Source organism: Streptopelia decaocto (assembly GCF_964273445.1).
Source record: "Streptopelia decaocto genome assembly, chromosome: 8".
In the NCBI taxonomy this organism is placed as follows: domain Eukaryota; kingdom Metazoa; phylum Chordata; class Aves; order Columbiformes; family Columbidae; genus Streptopelia; species Streptopelia decaocto.
In genome coordinates, this window is record NC_138662.1 from 4,387,573 (window position 1) to 4,404,546 (window position 16,974).

The 16,974-nt window shown below is 41.3% G+C and overlaps 1 protein-coding gene across 6 annotated transcripts in view; it reads right to left on the reverse strand.

Moving 5' to 3' along the window:
- Positions 1–16,974, reverse strand: part of IP6K1 (inositol hexakisphosphate kinase 1) — a 37,823-nt gene that overhangs the window by 17,257 nt on the left and 3,592 nt on the right. For 3 of the 6 annotated variants that reach the window (XM_082060415.1, XM_082060414.1, XM_082060418.1), the window contains exon 3: positions 15,437–15,536. The exons of the other annotated variants lie outside the window; for them this stretch is intronic. The gene's annotated coding sequence lies outside the window, so the exon portion shown is untranslated. The remainder of the gene's footprint in view (positions 1–15,436; positions 15,537–16,974) is intronic. 6 annotated transcript variants of the gene reach the window in all.

Below are 16,974 nucleotides of genomic sequence, written 5' to 3' on the forward strand. Positions count from 1 at the left end.
TCTCTAGCTTGGTAAAACAGGTATTTGGGGAGGAGTCAACTGCTTGTCTTGGTTGCTCTTTAAAGTGATTCTCCACAATGAGCCCAACTCCATCCAAATGCCTGGCCTAAAAAAAAAAAAAAATCTAGTATTATGTTCAAATTTCTTTTGGCACTGATCAAGCCAAATCAGTTTCTAACTCCTCCTTCAGTTATTTCTTCAGACCATGGTTACACAGGCAATCCTTTGACAGCTGCACCCGTGTGAGCAGCACCCTCCCACTCAGCCCTGCTGCACTGGTACAACTGTTTGCAGTCTCACCATGAATCAAATTGGGGAACCGATTGCAGTTAAAAATAAACCAGCACTTTGTTTTGTTTTTTTAAGGATTACTTTTCAGCCCAGGTCAGATCCCCAATCTATTGTGCAGCTGTACAAACAGTTGTATCAGCACGAAGTGCCTGAATTGCTGATGGTTATCCCTGTACCTAAAGCCAACGTTTGCATTCCCAGCTCACCTCTTATTTCACAGCTGCTGTAGAACAGGATTACTTGCTAAACTGAGCACGTAGGGTACTTGATTGCTGCAGCTCGCAACCACGTGGAGGGTCTCTTTAATGAGACAAAATGAGGTCATGCTGACGAGTACCCTACAAGTAAGGCATGGCTACTGAGCTCCCTTGAGCTGTTGCTTGTCCTAAATTGTATGTCATTTTTGCAGTCCGCATGCTGAAATAAATATAAAAACATGACTAACAAAGTCACTGATGCGAAAGAACAGCTTTGGGCCAAGTTCCAAAACAAAACTCTACTAGAAGTTGCATAACCATTAACTATCTTGGTGATCTTCCATTCAAAAAACCTGAAGTCTAAGATGATGTGCAGATTCCCACCGATTTGAAGACTGTGACATTCAAGGAGCGATGAGTCTATCTACAGTTGTGGGAACTCTTCAATTGCAGTTGAATTTTAACATGAAAATACAAAAAGAAAGATAGAAAACCAAAATAAACACTAAGCAATGATGAAATGCTGGAACGCTTTAGAAATTACCATGAGAAACAGACCGAAGGTTCTGGCTTGAATACTGTTTGAAATGAAACCAAGTGAAAATGCTTCCTATTTGATGGCTGCCCATCAACCTACTCACCCAAAGGACCAAGTTTTCAGTTCCCTGCTTCCAGCTGGTGACAGGTACCTACATCAGCCACGCACTGACCTAAGGCCTTCTCATTGAAAACAAGGCACAAAAGACTGAATAACCACTAAGATCTGACTTTAGGAACAGGGCAGGAGGCAAGTTAATGAAACAGCTTCAGGAAATGTGATTTCTACAACTTCTGTTTTGCCTGCTCTAGCGGGCAAGAGTCACAGTCCCTAAGCTGTTCAGCAGCCTGGTTTTGTATATGTCATCAAATCCATGAGGACACAGAAAACAAAGAAAATAGGTATTTGGTGAATTTTACCCTTCACTCCTTAACACATATCTCAAGTTATAGTTCCATGACAGCTAAACAAATCTAAGCCAGCACTCTTCAAACCCGCCCTCTCTCCTGAGTCAGCACTGGCACTCACCTGATCCTGCTCAGAAACCAGCTTGGCAAAAATGTACACCCGGGGATAAAGAAGTTGTTTTTGCCAATGTGGCTTCCTGAACTGGTTTAGTGCCAGTGCCTAACAAAACTAAAAGGGGAGAATCATCCAGCAGGACAAGGGCAGGCAGAAAAGTAGCAATGCCAATTTAATTCAGCTTCAGCTGTCCTGCAACCACACCAGAGCACAGACTCACCCTGACTTGAAAGAGACATGAGTTGCTCTTCCAGCAGAGAGTTCATTCAACCTTTTTACCTCTCTCTGGATGTCTTCTGTACATCAGCACTCTTGCAGACAGTTAGATTAAGTACCTGATCTGATAGGAAACTAAAACAGCAACTTATAAAACAAAACACCCTTTATTTTCAGCTAGATCAGGTTCCTAACAGATCTGACCATGTGGTTCAACAATGCCCCTGGCATCAAAAGAAGTGAGAAGGTGGGAACCTGTGACTAAAAGCAAGGGAAGGTTAAAGCTGCACTCTTATTCAACATAGACAAAATATCACAACATCACTGTGTAACATTCATACGAAAACACTTTTGTACAAAAGATTTAAATTGTACATGAAAAAATTAGCAGATCGAGTTCTTAATGTTTACATTTTCTACAACATAGCATTAATATTTAAAATGTCCTATTTCCTCAAAAATAAATCTTTAATTTATTTGTTATTAGCATAATTTTCAGAGCAAGAGAGCTCCTAAAAATATATAAGGGAGAGTGATAAACAGCCTGTTGTGATTAACTAGAGCATGACAAACAGTAGCAGCATGTGCAAGCAGTACTGGGGAGCAAAGCCAGGAGGAACAGTGACAACAACATTATACAAACAACATTGATTCATGAACAACAAAGAATTCTTAGAAACTGCTGCCTGGGTTATACCCAAGGCTCTCTTTACCTTGGTTAAACTATTAAGAAAGTCACTTCGGAAAGCTGACTGCTTCTGCACAACTACACTTTTTTGGAAGCAAGAGCTGCTCCATCTAAAGGGCTTTATGGAGGAAACCAGTGCAGCAGTTGCTGTGAAATGAGCTGTAATCAAACCAGTTTCAGCAGCAATGCACACAACTTCAGCACAGGTACCACTCAGGGTAGTTGTCCATCAGTCCAGAGCTCCCCAGGTGCTGTCATACTCAAAGGTGAAAGCCTCACCAGATATGTTGCAGTGACACTAAAGATGACATGAAGCAGGAACTAGTAATTTGTCTCCTGCCTCGCCATGAGAGGGCTCTTGGGCCACCATAGCTCCAAAAGATGCACGTACGCACCCTTCACCTGCTGGAGACCCAGCACCTCACCATTCCCTGTGCTCTGCAATACCTTAATGCTGGTGACATTAGAGGGCCTTCTCAGAAGAACTCCAATTATTCATTAGATACAATTCATGACTTTAGCCTGACACCCATCTCCTCATGATCAATACATTAGTGAGCTCCTGTCGCTGCTTGTGACACCTAACTCTGGACACAGCACTGATCAAAGAGGATTCCTGGAAGCCCTAGTTTTGCCTCAGAGATGCAACAAATTCAATTCCTGCTTGTTATCTTGCTGTCACTTAGAGAACAGCATGCTCAAACAACAGTCTAGGCTACCTCCATGCACAGTTCACTCCTCCAAAATTCAGAGTTCAAGCTCTGGCCACCCCTTGAATAAGCAGCAAGTTTCCAGTACTACTGTATTTGGACAATCTTGCAAGAAAAGGTCTTTTCAAAGAGAACCATGTGTTCATAAGCAAATGGTACAACATCTCTGTTGCAACAAACCACTAGAATATCATAACTCAGAAGCAAGAAGTTTATCTCAGATTCTCAACTGCTAACAGTTACTGACATTGGAAGTATTAATCTTTAAATATCAAATACACATATTAAAGGGTTTTAAAGCATTAAGAAAATTCAGTAAAGCCATCATCTAGGACTGCATTTAGACACCTAATTTCTCACAATTCTCCAATACAAGTAAAATATAGATGTGACAAAAATAAGGCAAAGGTAAAACTGCGGTGAAGCTGCAGAATGCTAAGCAGAAGCACGTGGTCCCATTGAGATCAAAGCACGTTCTCAGTGTCTCCTGAGTAATAGACCAGTACTTGTAGAGAGTAAGACATCATAACCCTGTCACATTAGATCATAAACCCATATACATACAGCTGTCTTCCGGCAGGTACTCTCTGCTTGTGCAAACCTGAGGCAGTAGGAGTTTTACAGCGTTTTTACAGTTTTACTCTTGCAGGATTCATCTAGATGTATTTTCTGCCGCTGTGAGATGGAATATAGGAGATGAAAAAGGAAGAGCAACTGATCACAAGGAGGCAGAGCTTCAATGAAGAATTAATTGTTTCTCACCCCACAAAAGGTGACCTCTCAAAGCCTCTTTGACTCTCTTTTCCTTTAAGAGGATTATGAATCCTACCCTTGGGAGACCTCTGCTCAGCTACTGCCTCCCCTGATATTACACATTAATACCATGTCTTGTCTCTTCATTCTTATCAGCAGAGAGATATTAAAGGAATTTATGAGGACACTGCTCAAAGATCAGGACTTTAAATGGAACCTCTAACGCAAGCAGGGAAAGCCACAGGCAGTAGCATTACTGCAATAACGCACGCATCTCAAATGGAACACCAAGGAGTAGACCGCAGCAAATTCAATTACATAAATCTTTGTTTTCCACAGATACCAGGAGCCAAGAATTTGAGGACAACTTCTCCCCCATTCTTTTGGGTTTTGCACCTTCCCACAAGACACCATTTGGGCATTTCTGAACGGAGTCTATGAAGCAAGTCCTGACTAATCCCTAGACAACAGTGATCAGGAATCATTTTCTTTGCCACTTAATAGGGCACAGATGTGAAGCAATCTGTGCTGCCATGCAGGTGAACATATGCAGTTTCTCCTTCATAAAGTAATCAAAGTTTAAACGAATTATGAATTCCATAGTTACAAAAACCGCAAAGACTATACATGAAGAGAAACCTTAACACATAGGAATACATTGCAAGCAAGGATGCAGAATCTCTGTGGATGGATTTTTAGGATGAGATTAGACACATATACAAGCTAATTCCAATAGATACAGTCAGCTCCAACTTGGAAGAAATGGTAAAATAGTTCTCAGAAGGGAAAAAAAAAAAAAGCGTGGCTAACACAACAGATGATCTTTTCAGATTCAGCTGTAAGGACACTCCACATTTTTGGCTGTTTCGGACTATATACAGCAATAGCCAAGTGAAGCCAAGAGTTAAAAGTTTTAACCAGTAACGTACACAGAAGCTACAGGGTTAACCACAGAAGCACAGAAGCCGCAAGGACCTGAACCCATGAAGAATTATTACAAAAGCTGTAAGTGCAGAGAGGAGCTCAAATTACATTCCATAAGTAATTTTGATAAAATAATGATCTACAGCTTAGCGAGAGACCACTAACTGAAAGACAAACATAAGCAGCTTGCAGTGAACTTGCATTTTTAGTATCTGTTCTCTACTTTTGAATCATGGTGCTTTTAAAACAAAAAAAACCCAGCTTTGATTTAAAAAAAAAAAAAAAAAGTCAGTTGCTGCAGATAATTGATTTGCACAGAAAAAAAATTCACAACCAGGGCAAAACAGAACTTCTAATTGCTATTTTTAATTCTGCAGTGACAAAAAACCTCAAGACAAACATTATGTAAGACCATTAACCTCTTTGCTCGTAACTGGCACCTTAATTTAGCACACTTCCTCACTAGACAGCTTAAACTGAATTCTTAATGCCAAAGTCACTGGCTGCAGCAAGGCAGCAATAGCAATAACAGAAAGGAAAAAATTCAAAACCAAGTATCATATACTGAATTTTGCATTTATAGTTCCTTGGGCACAGGCTGATATACCTGAGTCTGCCCAGTATTCTTTCCAGATTAGTAATCCCCAAAAGATTATCAGATGCTCTTTAGTATTTTAAGAACACTGAAGAGAAATCAAGGTACCCGGTAGACTTGGACTGGTGGAAAACCTCCAGCTCACCTTTGCTACTAGAAAGTGGGTCAAACCCAAAGAGGATGTAACCTGCTGAAAAGGAAATTACATTTTGAGTGATTGTTTTTCTTCTTTACAAAGCAACCTCTCAGCATTCCACCCACGTCCTCCACGGCAGGTTAAGTCAGGTATGACTAAAATCTCTAACACTGACATGTACTGTACTTAACTGTAGTTCAGTGGCTATCACATACACACATAGGACTGAGGGAAAAACAAAACAAGGCAACCTTGAAGAAGGTCATGTCAATCCCTGTCCTCCCTCCCAAGAAAAGACAGATTAATCTTCTACACTAATAACAAGCAAGCCTGATGAATTTCAACCAGCCAGCCTCTTAAATAGTGTCTTCCATCCATTCTTATCATATTGTGGCAAAGAATGATGTTCAGGAGGAAAACAAAGACTGATTAAGAACCTACTTTCAGAAGCCATTGTCCTGCTGTGTGGAAACAGCTCTCTCTGTGAATCACCAGTTCATCCTCCTCTCTTGACAGCTCTCCGATGCGCTTGAATTCATACTCCACTCACCCAGACCGCAATGTCCCAACTTGGATACAGGAATATCGTGAGAGACGGCACCAAAACACTCAGTAAAATTAATGGCATCTAGAGCTCTTCCTCATCCACAAATTTTATCACAGAAGACAACATTGTGGGTCAGACACAACTTACCTTTGGTAAATCCATCCCGATTGTTCCCAATCACATTACTACATGCCCAGAAAGGTGTACACCAAAAGGACTTGACCCACAACTGTCCCCGGGACTGAAGGGAGTATGACCAGCTAGTAGGTCCCCAGATTATCCTTTAGGTCTGTTTTGAAAACAAATGCAACACATGCCTTTGTGACGTGATCAGAGACACCTCTGCAGCAACATTAGGACACAGCCAGCTCAGCACCTTTGGGTGCAGCCCATCAGGTCCCACAGACTCACATGGCTCAAATTCTCTCATTCCCTCACTCTCTTTTCATTTGCTTCCGATTGCTGTTTCCTCTTTGAACACTGTCTTGAACAGAGGGGCCCAGGAGACCTCATGGCTGAAGAGTGAGGCATAAAAAAAAAAAGCACTGAATACCTCACACAAGTCTGTGCCAACCATCACTCACTCAGCCACACCATTCAGCACAGTCTTTGTTTAGCCTTTTACTGCTGATGTGGAAATAGAAGCTACCTCATAATTATCAGGGATGTTGTAATAAGCACACTATCCTGAGAGAAAGAAGCTGTTTCCACAATTCAAAGACAGAAAGGCAAACTAACATAGCTGAGTTTGTTCTGTCCGTCTTCCAGGTTGTCAAAGAAACCACAGGCCTCTTTGCAGGATGTAAAACCAGCTTGCTGGAGAGTTGCGTGACCCCATTTCTAAAACATTTGGCAAAAAATCCTCCCTCTCACTGTCAGCCAGGCTGAGTGAATTTAGCAAAGGGAAGTCAGCTCTCTAAAGAGCAGACCTAGGCTTCTCCTGAAAAATCCCAAAAAAAGTTTCACGGAGAAGCTTCTTTTCAGCTTTAATTAAGAAGAAAAATCCGCATGATGGAATAAGGAGCTAAGATTTTCACCCAGTTAGATGCCAACTAGCCAGACTCCATATTCTCATAGTTTTTATATGTGTAATATCTCGGCATATCAGGTAAGGGGTGATGGCAGAAGAAAACTCAAAGAAAAAGAAGCAAAGGACACAAAATGCTCAGAGCCTGTGTCATCGCTGCAGACTTCTGGCATGGACGAGGGACCTCATTGTGCCACACTCACACTGCCAAAGCGACGGCAGTGCCTGCTGCATCCGAAAGCGAGCACAGAAGGGGAACAGAAGCAAACAAAAGTCTGTTTTATCAGACTCCAGAACTCGCAAGTCTCCCCTGCCCCCTTCTGGGAACAAGGTGGATTTGAAAACTTAAGTATTTATTTCCAATAATAAAATTGTTTACTTGGGCAAACAACCAAAAGAAAACCAGAAAGAGCTTTTGCCTCAAGCAAGAGTCCCTTCAGTAAAGACATGGATATTACTAAGTAGAGAGACAGACTCAAATTGCCTCTTTTTTACCCATACACTGAAGCCTCATGCCTGCCAGAAAATACCCTGACAATTCACTACAGCTCAGCTGTTAAAACTAAGCCGATCCATTTCTCAGGTCATGATGCACATGCGCAATGCAGATTCCCTGTCCTTTACCCCAGTATCTCCAATACTTAATTCCTCAAAATAAATTATATAAAAAAAACTACAGCAGCTAGAGCAAAACTTGCATGATATGCATTAACTGCTCATAAACCTTCTCCACGAGTTCTGGAAACCACATTCTATTAAGCTGCTGACTGAGACCTGACTTAAGCAAAAATCCTTTTGCAGTGACTCGCCACCCCACATATTTACCCAGAGATCTTAAATGCAAAAGATAAACAGACCTCATTAGGGCCAGAGAAGAAAATTCTCTCACTTGCCTCTTCCTCCCACTGCTAACAAGGAAAACATTGTGCTAGTCTAGGAGCATTTTTGCATTTCACAGCATTTAAAAACAAACAAACAAACAAACAAACAAACACACACAAAAAAGAGTTGCACTTTCCTCTTCACCTCCAGAGCGCAGTCCTGCAACACTCTGCTGCTCAGAAAACTTCAGTAGATATTCAAACACTTTTCCTTTGTCTCTGCTTTTCCTGTGGGCCACTGAGGAGGAAAGCCAAGCAAAGAGCCCACGTACCACTCCCAGCTGTGACAGGGGAGGGGAATTTCCAAAGGAACAGAGCACGGCTACTGTTGAGCAGCCATTTAGGATCTGTGAAGCAAACTGTTTCTCATTTTGAAGAGACTGACCTTGCAGTAGAGGCCCAGGAACTCTATCCAAAGAGCCCATTGTGAGCAACGTCATGTTCCACGCTCCTCCGTTCCTTTGCACAGTCAGCTGGTGAGGAGCAGAAGCTGGCTCCAGCACTCAGGAAGCAGCACAAATGTTTTGTTTCCTAGGAACTAGGACAACATCTAGATTTAAAACTATCAAGTCTGAGAGCTATGCATCAAAGGCGAACACAAACTTGCCACAAAGAACCATCACGGCAAGCTAATCTCACCCTTAGAGCCTTTCAAGACCATCATTTAATTTGGTTTGCTTCAAACTCACTGTAAAGCAACTTTACAATTACTATGATACACTGTAGGCTGTGACACCACTCTGATCCATCTCGTCCTCAGATCTATACATTGCCCTTTTTCTGAGCTGTCCAAGAATTAATGACATGGAACAGTGTTAGATAAAGGGATTCCAAAGTAACTGGCTCCCTTAAAAGGAAATGAGGACTATAGAATTTCTGCCTCCAAGAAATCCGTAACAATGTCCATTCAGTACAACTTGTGCTGGTAGAAAGAACAAGCCCAAGATCGAAACAAGCAAACATCGGTACTACCCACATCTTCTCACTTGTAGCCAGAAGCAAATGTGTGCTTAGCCATGGCGTGGGTCCTGCCTCCACCCTGTCACGACCAGACCTCATCAGAGTAGCACCCTGACCTGAGGAAGTTCTGCCCAAACTGCAGGGGCTACACAAACAGTGGTTTTCAACAAAAAAAGACTTAATACTGTGACTTTAATGCATTGTCCACACGAGCTCCACCTACCCCTCCATGTAAAACAAGCCAGTAGAAGTAACCCTCACAGTCACACGCCATCTGGAATTTCACTGCTCAAGGGGACTTTAATCTCACATATGTGGGCAGAGATACACCAGGGCACTTCAGCAGCCTGAAGTGACTTTGAGAGTGAATGGATGGGCACCTGCATTAGAATTTTCTCCTCCTCTGTCTTACTGTGAAGATAAAGCTGAACGAACATTTTGCTTTAGCTACACTTGGCTTTTTCTACATGAAGAAACTGACACCGCTTACATTTGGCAGGTCCCAAATGGCATCATGTGTCTTTACCGGACAGCCCAGCTTTTGTCTGAACGCTGCTAAAACACTTAAAGCTAGAAGAAATACAGCAATTCTTACATCTCTCCACTGAAATGTAACAGGTCAGCAAAGTGCTCAGCTGGTTTGGTTAAGAGAATATTTAGATAATCATAATCTGAGGTCATCCAAATGGAAAAGAACTAGGAATAGGCTCCTGGTTTTGGTACTTCCACTGAACGTTTCAGTGATCTTGGACAAACCATTCAGTCCTGGTGTACTTGAGCCATTGGTAAATTGGTTTTGAAAATACTGCCATTTGATGATCATTTCCTTTTCCATGATCCCACTACACTCCATTTCAACCTAGTTTTACCTGATAATTAAATTCTCAAGATTTTAAGAATTTGTGTCCCAGTCTATCAACAATTGAATTGAGTTTGTCAATACAGACTTGAATTAGGGCATCCCTTGCAAGTGAATGCGGTGCTGTGTTTGGCTGAAGAACCAAACCCTTTAGCAACTTTTCTGCTCAAATGGCAGAAATAGAAAAGGACAATCTAGGAGCACATCGGTTCCAGGGAAAGACTTCAGAGCATAAAAGCAAGATTATCCAAACAAATTCACTTCACCCTGGTAAACAAATTCTTCTGCCAAAAGCACAAGGAACAGCTGTTATCTAGTGGTTTCTCCTGCTAACAGAGTTCTGAGATACTGACATTAAACAAAGTCTGGGGCTTTGTTAAGCTTCTGAAAAAGGTCAGAGAAGAACAGAAATGTAAGGCAATCAGACATATTCTGAATTGTATCAACACTCAGGACACAATTCACTGCATCAGAAAGGTTGCCCTGCAATGCTGAGTAGCCACACATTCTGAAATAAGTCTACCAAGATTTGTAAAGATACGTAAAAATCTTTTACCAGGCCAACTGATAGAAGGTGCCCTCTACTGCTGCTGCAGCCCCTTCTATTTTTACACTGCTGATGAAAAAAATTAATTCAGCTGGAAAAAGACACATTTTGGGGCCCTACTTTTCTACCTAATCCTTCTTTCCTTAGAAGAAGTGCCGATAGCTCACATGCTAGTCACAATGACAAAAAAAGCACTCACATCACTGTCTACCTTCTCAATACCCCAACCAAAACAAGCTTTATTTTAAATGTGCAGTTTTACCACTGTAACTGTATCTACATTGAGGGATTCCACTGGCAGAGCTGCAGTAGGCAAGGGTGAACATGCTGATTAACACAGCTGTCCCAAGCATTTGTAGCAGAAATGACCTTATAAGCACGTCCACAGGGAGCTAAAGCCACATAATCACATTGCAAATCCATGTCCCCTCCTTGATATCAGTTTAATTTTCCTAAGCAGATGACCCTCAAGGGTCACAGGCAAGAAAACACGAGCTCTAACTTCCCAACTTGACACTTCTTCATTGTGATTTCTTTTCAATGAGAAAGTACCAAACAAAGGTACATTCTTACATACAGTACATTATCTTGTATGGTCAAGCCACTAAAAATTAAAAAAAAAAAAAAAAAAAAAGAAAATTTAAAAAACCACAGAGCAGAAGAGAAAAATCTGAGCTCCGTATTAGAGAAAAAAGCCTCAATGCAGGTGCTGCAATAAAGTAAACAATACCATGGAAATACAGGTAGAAAGTGCAACATTTTTGTTCTGAGATTTTGAATAAGAAATAACTTAAAGTTTCTGTCATAACAAACCTATTTTAGACACAGATAGTGCATTAAAGCTAGTACATAATTTAAGTAAAACATATGACACAGTATGTGATGGCCCCTTAAAGCTAAGGAGCAGATTTTGTTTGAAACTAGCTACAACTCTAAAGAGAATTTCATACAAGGATACTCTCACATCCTTTGTGACATTAAAAAAATCCAACAGGGCAAAACATACAGGACAAACAGCTCAGCGTCATGGAAGGGATTTTGATTTGGGCCTTTTGTTACCCTGTTACTCTTCTGGGGATCAGCATAATCTGTCAGACTCTCAATCACTCATACTGAAAAATCTTGAAGCTGTTAAAATACCTCAGGGGTTGTTTTGTGGCTTGCAGTACGCTCTGGGAGGTAAAGGGCAAAGAATTAACAGGCGCCCCCAGCCACCTGAGTGAAAATGAAAGGGCATCAGAACCTGAGGCTGTCTTCTCAGAAGGTACACGAACTGGACGGCTAGTCATAGCTTTGAGCTTGGCAAGGTGCTATGCATTTTGAAGGGCAAAAAGACAAAACTCGGCATTTTAAAATGTCTGCAAGATCATTTTACCAGATCAGGAGCCAGCACTGGCATCCTTTGGTACCTTCTTCTAACAAACCTCACACTTCCGAGGGATTCAATGTAACTCTACCTTTGCAAAAAGAAATATTCAAGGAGATGGGAGCTTCGAGATGCCAAAGCTGCAGTTCCTGAACACAATTCACCCTACTATATTTCTTCAGCTCCTTCCAAAGGAAAGGGACCTTTAATACTCCAAAACTTCATTATTACTCCCCTTACACACTGACACGGGGCAGCTGGCTTCTTGGAACACTCTACCACACCAGCCAGTTCTGATCTGAAGGTTTGAAACAAGAAACTCCTTTTCAAGTGAACAATCAGACAGACGAAGCCTATATTTAACTATTCACTGCAGCAGTTGCAAACAAGTTCTTGTAAACACTCTACAGGTCACAAATTTCCACTATCTTATCTAAATGTTAAGCTGCTGAAGTAGAGCTCAAAGCTCTTTCCAACAGGCTTTCCTGAGTGCCACTTACAACTGAGGCCGCTGGCTGAGTAACAAGCTGTAAAGCCAAAGCAAAAAGAAAACAATGTGTTAAACCTCATTTAATGTCAAATTTGCTTGCATCTAATTATTAAGTGCAGCACCTCATGTTTATATATAAATAAGTTACTTTTGCCTCATATGTTAAAAAAGCACAGTACACATTCACTTGGAAGACGCACAGACTGTGGCAAGTTTGCTTTTAATAGTAGGTCTGTCTCAAGCGCATAAAAGCTACCTCGATTTTTCACACCTTAAAATCATCTTGAGATACTGGAAAAGTGTGTTGCAGGTTCTACAAAACATCAGTTTGCTAAATCAGATGAGTTTTCACAGCCATCTAGGTTACATGACGGGCCATATATAGCAAGGGAAAGTAAATTTACTCTTTAATTTTCTTCTCCAGTCCAATACAGTATAGTAAGAGGTGCCAGAAGTGAACCCTCTCAGACCAAAAGACACAAACTAACAAGCAGTAAGGGTAGAAAATAACATACAGTTCTCCTCTTTGAAGGTCATAAGAAAACTGCAAATGATAACAAACCTGAAAGAATAGAAGCTGCTTTGCGCTCACAGAAGAGTCAACCTGCCAAGCTCACTGCCACAAGACACTGACCTTACCAGAACTTTTTAAAGGTTTTGAATTTTCTTCTAGTTGTCATGTCACAATAGGATGAAATACAAAAACCACAAAGTCTGGAAACACTTCGCAATCTAAGTTGTAACCTTTAACTGCCAGGTTTCAGGAAGATATTTTAACTGTAGTGAATAAAGAGCTCCGTTTACATTTGTCTGGTGAATGATACAATACCCTTAACTATTTTAACTAAGAATATTTGAGTCTAACTACATTTGCAAATCAGACAATTTTTAAGACAACTGGGTTTTGTGACTAGGTGGACCAAGTTGTCAGTAGGTCCATTGTATTCTCAACTGCTGAAATACATATGGAACTGTCAGTCCTAAGGATGCTACATGAATCATGAACAGACCACAGGAACAGAAATACCTGTCATCTTACTTCACTAAAGCTAAAAATTGTTAAGGGGAAAACCAGAAACCCTTAGTACTGTATGGGAAAAAGAAATATCAGAGTGCATAGCACCTGAACAAGAAAAAGTGAAAACTATTCAGATTCTGCATAGTGCAAACCAGTGGTACCTACTCAGTTTGGCTAACAGAGTTAGAGGTTTTCTCTCCGTTCTGTAAAACCAGAAGATGTGTAAAACATGCCTGATAATGCTTATTGGTTCAGATTTAGCTTAACTTCAAATTTTAATAATTCTATTCAGGTCAACACTTGTGGTTAAGAACTGCAGAATATTTAAGACCTCAATTACATAAAGAAGATTTGTACCCAGACAAAGAAAATGGCACTTGCATAGCACAAGGAAAAAAAACAAAACCAAAAAATATTTAGTACAAATGGGAAATAAAGCAAACCATTCCAATATTTGCAAAAGTAAGGTTATCCACAATATCCATTTAATTTAAGCAAAATCCACATACTCAAGATTAACCTGATGTGGGGTTTATTGTGGGAGGTGTGGGGATGTTCAAGAAACTATCTAAAAAAACCCTGTAGTGTTTCAACACAAAATGAGCTTCAGACTGTTTTAACAATATTTTTGAGACAGATTCAAAAGACTGACATCTGTGGGGTAAGAGTCAACTCCATGATCTAACAGGTACACCTTCTTCAGATCTGCCACGTAGCTTCACACACAGACCATGGTTTGGAAAACCGAAATACACTCCACTAGGCAGCAAGTGTTCCGAGTGCCTTCCCAAGCTCCAGAACTTTACCAGCGTTACTTAATCTACAACAGCACCCAAACCAACACAAGAGCACAATTAAACCTCATCTTCCGCAATTGCTCCGACATTTTCATCTAAGTTATTCTTTGGTTTGATTCAGCTACTGACTAAGACATGGGACTACACAGCCCTTAGGCTTCCCTCCCCAATCCTTCCTGCTTTAAATAACTCACTGACATCTGCATTCACTGGTGCACTGACTTTGGTGCTCAAAGCTGCTTATCACCTATAGTTAGCTGTAATGAGATCATGACTGTCTCCCCACACGTTCTTAAGCTGCTCAGACAGTACTGTCAAAGGACACAGAACAAACAGCCATCCCTATCTTCTTCTGCCTTTCTAAGATTTCTAAACTCACTTTTTTAAATGCTTGGCAATACTTTTGATACCAACAGTGGACAATACTAATACCAATTAAACATTACATGATATTTTGCATAAACCCTCTCTGGCAGTTTAAGAAACTGTGAAAATGCAGCTCAGCATAGAATTAAAGGGAGGGGGGGAAGAGAAATGTCAAAGCAGAATGAGCACTATACAATATTTGACCTTTAGATCAGCACTTAAGTCAGCTGTGACAAAGACACAGCAGCATCCCCTGTAGAGAAGGCACCACCCCTGGAAGGCAGCTGTGGAGCTTGGCATCTTTGGTCATTACCTGTTGCACTTCAACCAAGCAAAGACAGTCAGTCACATAGGTCAGGGGCCTTCCCACCAGAAAGTGAACTACGCGATACAGCCACTATTTAAACCCACAGTCTCTCAAAAATGACGTCATTTGAGTCTGCTGGCAAACAGCTGCTTTTACCACAGGTACTACTACTGAGTCATATCTCTGTTGATAAAGAACTGGGGAAAAAACAGGTATGCTAGACTTTCTTCCAAATTTAGAACAGCACAAAGTAATCCCTTTCAGCCCGGAAGACTGTCAAACCAGCCTATCATGTTGCAGCTAACTAATCTCAGAAAAGAAAAAAATAAAAACCAGACAATGCTAAAGCTCAAAAATCATCATAAGACAATTCAGCTGCAATTCAGCCACCTAAATGGCCAGAGCTCCTAGAGAATAAGAGTTAGCCTCCAAATCTTGGAAGCTTAGCTCTTCTAACAAAGAAATTACGCCAATTTGCTTAAAAGTTAACAAATACAAAACAGGACTAGTGAACTTACCTGGGCATGCCTGTAGTATCCTCCAAGGATGAAAGCATACCTCCCACAAACCATATCTACATATACTTACTTGAAGAGTGAAATTACAAAGCGAGAGGTAAAAAGCAAGCAGCTTCTTTCTCTTTGCGTGGTATTTAATGTGGCTGCAGCATATGTATTCTGGGCAAAATAGAAAAAAGTTACCTTAGAGATGTCACCCAAGCTCTCTCTGTTGAGCAGTCACTGGAATATGGAGCCAACCTCTCACAATCAAGAGGGAGCAGGATGCCAGAAGCAAGTCAGCCTGGAAGATGTTGTATGGAAATGAGTTAGCAAGCGCTAAATTAGCTTCTATTTAGATCTTTACTTGCTCATCAATTCAGAATGTTTGAGAGCACACTCTCCCTTGAGTCTGGACCAGAATTCACAGTGAGCTCCTTTCAGGATGCAAATGCTCTCACTCATTCCTCTGGACTCTGACAGATGCTCTTTACCAGACATACCACTGGGGGCCAAGGGAACCTCTGTCCCCCGCTGCTGCCTCCATCCCTCAGCTGAAGATGACCAAGCAGCAGGTGAAACCGAACAGGATGTGTGCCTGTTCTTCACAAGACACCGATGGGTATTAATGAAAAAGGGCTCAAGCATATTAAACTGTGGCAGCCAAACAGGCACTGCTGAAGGCCCTAATGTAATACACGGGAGGTAGCATTTGGCAAAGAAGCAGGACAGCTGGTAGAGCAGATAATCTAACTACAAAAGCTAAATCAGAGACAGCTTATCTATTGGAGCTCTCAACCACGTGTAGTAACATCCTACCAGGATAGGCACATTACATCTCATAACCTTTTTTACTGCTTTTATCAGATTTGGTTGCCACAGATCTTCTACTGATATAATTATGGCAGCTACGCCCATGCTATTTATGAACAGGAACAATTGCACCAATGTTAACTACCATCGATATCGTTATACAGATAGAGAGGCGCCCTGTAATAGCAAAGCTTACTCCTTCACTCCCAGAGAACGAGACAAAATCATTTGTTGCGAATGAAACTAAGCACATACTGACAAGGGTTATGCAAAATAAAAGAAAGCTTAAAGAAGCTTGTTTTTTATACACAGTTAATGCCACTCAAAATGCCTATAGACAAGCCTACAGAAATAAATGAAGGCAAATGACTTGCACCTTAGTACTATCTGCAGAGCAGAGTTCACACCGAGGGGGACTACAGAGGAAGCGCAAGCACCCCAACATGCCAATTAAGAGAACTGCATCCATCAGAAAGTACATCTACCCGAATGGCACGCTGGGAAAGCCAAAAATAACAGCTGCTGCCACATCAGAACAGCACAAGCACTGCGTACAGGCAATGCCTGCAAAACAGAAACCAAGCAGCCATGCACAAATGCTTCCTCTTCCGCCCCCACCACCCCTGCAACAGCAGCAACAAACCTGAGATTAAACACTCACCAGCATCCTGCTCTGCATTCCTGTCACATCAGGAATGTAAAAGGGGGAGACTGCTAGCTGCTTCTCCATACATCTGAAGGGTTCCTTCAGTTTGCAGCAAGTAATACAAACACTTGACATGATTCTTGCAGAGGTTTCTGTCGCATTTTCTTCTTTCCTTTCACTCCTTTTCTCTAGCTCACCCATTTCAGAGCTTACTAAGGACACCTTGTATTTTCTAGGTTTGGTTTTGATACATTCCTTCTCAAAAAACTGAGAAGTCAGAAAT